The sequence below is a fragment of the Nicotiana attenuata genome, chromosome 5 (assembly GCF_001879085.1).
Source record: "Nicotiana attenuata strain UT chromosome 5, NIATTr2, whole genome shotgun sequence".
In the NCBI taxonomy this organism is placed as follows: domain Eukaryota; kingdom Viridiplantae; phylum Streptophyta; class Magnoliopsida; order Solanales; family Solanaceae; genus Nicotiana; species Nicotiana attenuata.
Window position 1 is genome coordinate 50,516,002 of NC_031993.1, and position 5,406 is coordinate 50,521,407.

General features: G+C 34.0%; 1 protein-coding gene across 2 annotated transcripts in view; it reads left to right on the forward strand.

Annotated features, from left to right (window-relative positions):
* LOC109225834 (mitogen-activated protein kinase kinase kinase YODA-like) overlaps nt 4,437-5,406 on the forward strand; it is an 8,159-nt gene continuing 7,189 nt past the window's right edge. Inside the window, exon 1 of one of the 2 annotated variants that reach the window (XM_019390614.1) lies at nt 4,437-4,719. The gene's annotated coding sequence lies outside the window, so the exon portion shown is untranslated. The remainder of the gene's footprint in view (nt 4,720-5,406) is intronic. The other variant, XM_019390615.1, reaches the window with a different exon arrangement.

The window sequence follows — 5,406 nt, forward strand, 5'->3', positions numbered from 1 at the left end:
CCCGAGGGTTTCCCTTATCGACTTTTCGAGCGAAATTGGGAATTTGTTTAAATTGATTGATAATGGGTATTAGAGTATATTTTGATTGGTTTGCACCTTATTTGACTATTTTTGGATCGACGGGCATCGGTTTGAGGTGTTAGAGAGGCTTTGGAGCCGGTTATGGAATTTCGAAGCGAGGTAAGTCTCCTGTCTAACTTTGTGAGGGAGAAACTACTCCTAGGTGATATGTTTAATATAATTTGTTGCGGGGGCTACGTACGCATGAGGTGGCGAGAGTCCTTACGTAGTTAGATTCATGTTATTATCCGGGTAGACACCATGCTATACTTGTATTATAGGGAATATCTTTGCTCGCTCAATTCTTTTATTTTGCATTACGACTTGAGACTAGACATGCGTAGAGTGATAGACTTGCTATTGTAGAGATTTCTCGAGTTTCATGATTTGACACGGAGTAATGGTGTTCCTTATACGCGCGCTATGCATTTTCATCGAACGATTTTCCTTAAAAATTATAACTCACACGTTTATTCGTGAGTGGGGTTCAAGGACCCGTCTAAGCTTCTTATTCTAATGGGATCGGTCCGTTCGCCTCAGCAGGATTTATGTACCACACTCTCATGGGAGCGGGCCGTTCGCCTCGGCAGTTTAATAGATGCATCTATGGTTCATGCCGTTCGACCCTCGGCAGGATTATGATGGGATCGGGTCATACGCCTCGACATTTCTATAAAATATCCTCAAGGAATCGTGCGTAATATTTGGCCAGAAGCCAGTGTATCTGTGAGTTTTTTTTTCCTGATTTGACTTATAACGACCTATTTGGTGAGGTCCATTATATATATATATATATATATATATATGTGTGTGTGTGTGTGTGTGTGTGTGTGTGTGTGTGTGTGCGCGCGCGCGCACGCGCGCGCGCGCTCCGGTTGAGGAGGAATTTGCTAATTGAGAGCTTGAGTTTATTGTAAAAAGGAGAACTATACCACGTATTTATACTTGTTTTTTTACTCCGCCTCATATTTGTTTACCTCTTTACTGTACCTGGTATTATTGGACCACTAGTAAGTATTGATGTCGACCTCTCGTCACTACTCCTCCGGGGTTAGGCTACATACTTACTGAGTACACGTTGATTTACGTACTCATACTACACTTGCTGCACATTTTTGTAAAGGTACATTTATGTCTGGTGGTCCTTTGGGTGCGGAGGCGCTGATGATGCGGGGACTTACCGCGAGCTGCATTTCCTGTTACGATCCGCAGCCGGCAGAGTCTCCTTCAGAGTTATTTATATTTTCCTGTCTAATTTGCATTTCGGACAGATGTTGTATTTGATTATCCTTCCTAGTTGATGCTCATGCACTTGTGACATCGGGTTTTGGGGGTGCTTACGGGTTATTCATTATTATAGTTGTGAAAAATATTATCATCCACCCTGTAAATTCTATTTCTTACTATTTAATTGAAGGAAATTATGATTTAAAAAATACTCAAATGATTATTTAAGTTAATCAATAATTGTTGTCTTGCGTGACATCGGTGTTAGGCGTCATCACGACCTTTTATGAATTTTTGATCGTGACAGCTTCGTGATCCCTAATACTTCTTGAGCAGCTTCCCTAATGCAGTTCACTGCCATGGATGTAACTAATATATATTATAAGAAATTAGTGCGAGCAACATTTTCTCTTCGGCATGAATGAGAACATCAACTCTCGAGGTGTTATTCATGGAGTGGACATTTGCTAACGAGAAAATACTGTACTTCTTTATTTTTATTATATGTAATAAGATTGTTCCAAAATCACCTGTCATTTCAGCTCTTCGTTGTCCATGTCAATATCAAAGATTTTTTTAATCACAATTCACACACAACTATAAATTTAAATTCCTAAAAAAGCAAAAAAGAAAAATTAAAAAATTTCAGACTGTTAGTTCATTTGTCCTACGGACGCGACAGGAGTAGATTCTATAGAACATGACAACATGAGATAATCGACCTTAATAGAGCAACTCGCGGATATAGAAATTTAAGAAAACAACAAAAAGAGCATTCACACGAATCAACTTTCATCATTTCATAAATTATAAAATTAATTTAATTACCCGCTCCCTTTCATTTAGTACGAGCCTCTTTTCTTTTTTATTCTCTCTAGTCTCTAATCTTAGCATTCCATTTTAAGCATACGGAGTTAATCTGCAATGAATTTCGCTGATTTTGCTATTTTTGGCTCCGATATTATGTGTATGAGTTATTCACTAAAATTTGTATATCTTATGCCAATTAAATCCACCCACACAAATAAACGGCAAGTATAAGAACATTTTCTCCTCAAACCAGTCAAAAGGAGAAATATTATTCCGTGTGAAACTCAAGTAGTGCTTGTTGTGCGAGGGTCTCTACGTGTGACAAGTGTCCATTGTGGGACACACAAGTTACCACTTTCAGCTGCTCTTACCCCTCTTCCTCTCCTCACTCCACCGTCACATTTCTTCATGTTCCTCTTTTTTAACTTTCTTTTTTTGTATTAAGAGGGTGTTTGGCTAAGCTTATAAGCTGATCAAACTAGCTTATAAGTACTTTTTGGCTTATTTACACGTTTGGTAAATTTTAAAAGTGCTTATAAGTCAAGTGCTTATAAGTCAAAAATAATTCAAAAGTCATAAGTTGGTCTCTCCCAACTTATCAAATTTCAGCTTATAAACACTTTATGTTTGACCAAAATATTTACTATTTTATCCCTAAAATACTTCTTTTAAAACAAAACTCCTCGTATAATTTCACTCTCTCCCAGTTCTTCATAACATAAATTATATTTCTAAAAAATAATATTATCTAATCATTTTTATAATTAAAATAACATGATAAATAGGTTATTTTTGTATTTGAATCTATCTAGAATCTAAAATTTTGAAGAAAATGATGTTTTAGTAGTGTAAATTATTATAAGGTCATTTAAGTTATTTTAACATAAAAAGAGCTTTTCAGCACCTTTTAATCAAATAGTTTCAGCTGCTTATTATTAATTTCAATACTTTTATCCAAACACGTAACCGCTTGTTTATTAAATCAGTTTCACCACTTAAAAGTGCTTTTCAATATCTAATGTTTATCGGCTACTCTAAATCAGCTAAGCCAAATGGGCTCTAAGTATCAACAAGTCCTAATCCAATTAACCTATATAAATTTTGTTCTATAGCTGAGAGAACTCTTCTTTTTTAATTCACAACAAGCAAAAATCAGCATATTATATTTTTTTTAGTAATGATAAATTATTAAATTCTGGGAAATTACTGGGTTTTTTGTTGTTGTTATTGTTATAAATCATTAAATTAATTTTGTTTTTGGTATCCTAAACTTTTAACCCATAATATTAGTGATTTTTGTTTTCTCTCTTTCTCTCTCTATTTAGATTTGTATAATAAAATATTAAAAAATCAGTTAAAGTTTGGGAGAGCCAAAGCAAGCGTGATGGGTAAAAGTTTAAACGGGTTCTTGAAGGAACAAAGTGGGCGTTTGGACATAAGAATTGTAAATTTCCAAAATATGGTGAAAAAAATTTTCAAGTCAAAATGATATTTGAAATTTAGAGTTGTGTTTGAATATGAATATAATTTGGGTTGTTTTTGAAGTTTTGTGAGTGATTCGAGTGCAAATTTTGAAAAATAGCTTTTTGGAGTTTTTTAAATTTTCGAAAATTTCCAAAATGCATCTTTAAGTGAAAATTAGAAATTTTATGAACAAATGCTGATTTCGAAAAAAAAGTGAAATTTGTTTGGCAAAAAGGGAAAAATTTCTTATGTCTAAACAGGTCTAAATATATGAGAAAATCTGAAATAGTACCAATTGATCCTAGTTTGGCATGGAAGCAAGAAGATCAGATTCTTTTTTTTAAAAATTATTTTATTTATTTCTATTCAAGATGAACCTATGAGTTTTTAAGTGAAGTTTGGTTGTTGGTATTGACTTAAAAGAATTGATAAATTAACAGATACTAAAGGCATTTTTCCTTTATGAACAGTTTTCTTTCTCACTCAATTTCTATATTGAATTAGTGAATATAAAATATATTTTTAATAGAAACCTTTTGCTTTAATTTGTCAGGTCAAAAGTTACAATTATTTGGTATAAATATAAACATTAATACAACTAAATGTTTATGTAATGTATTTTTGTTTTTTATTCTCGGCTATATCTAACTCGACTAATTCAGATTCGTGTCACGTAAAATTAATTAAAGGGAAAAACATTCTTCATTCTCACGGCTTAGAACCTGAAAAATTTAGTTAAATATGGAGTAATGATGGTGGTATGTTATATATACTATATATTAAAGTAAGTTTTAAAGAGTATCTTTTAATACTTCATTTTTAGTAAAATTTGGTCATAAAAAATCAAAGTGAAAGAATACTGTAATTATTTAATTCATTTCACCATTGAGACAACTGTGTGTAACTCCCCTATCTTGATACTTAGCTTCCACACTCCCATTCTCTCCTTCACCATTCTTACGCGATCTCTTCTAAGCTTTCTCCAACTCAACTTCTTCAGCAACTTCCTATCTCTCTCTGTCTCAGTAAAATCTCAGAGCGGGACAGAGAGAGTAATACTTCTAGGGTTTCGTTTGAGCTAATCCTGAGTTGATTCATAGGCCAAATCTGAAGGGAGCTGTTTGTATGCTCGCGATGCGACAACTAAACAGTTAAAAGGTGAGTTTTTCTGTTATTGCTTCAGTTTTGGTGCAATTTTTGGTTTTTTAATATTTTATTTTTTAGTTCAGTTACCTGCTGTGTTTTGTAGTGTTCTAGATCTGCGCGGAAATGCAGTGTTTTTAGGATTTAGTATCCAATATTAAAGTATGAAAAGAATTAATTAGAGATTAGTAGAGGATCACTTTACTTTTGTTGCATGTAAAGGAAATGGAGAAAGTGAAAAGATGGGAAAGGAGAGTCAAAATATTAAACCCCGGTGTGGGAGCCTATAGTGGTGGAAGAGTTAGAATGATAACCTTGACAATAAAGATTCCTATTTCAGTAGAGATTGCACTAGGTGAATTCTCCCATTTGTCTAAGTAGTGTGGGTATAGCTACCCGGTACATGTGTTGGTGAGAGGTAATAGATACTTGATGGAGTAGTGGAGGTGTGCTTAAGTTGGCAGGACATTGTTGTTATAAAAAATGAAAATTTAAATCTTTTGGTGGCATTTCTGAAGACACAAAAGAAAAGGAAGCAAAAAAACAGGAAAGAGTACTCTACCCAGTATATCGAGAAGACATGATCCTCCCTGCTCAAAATCTTGACATTTCTCAGTGTGCTGAAAGACAAATGTTGAAAATTATATTGGAAATACTTGAGTGCATCAAAGCGTGTATAAGTTCCAAGAGGGCGCCGCGGGG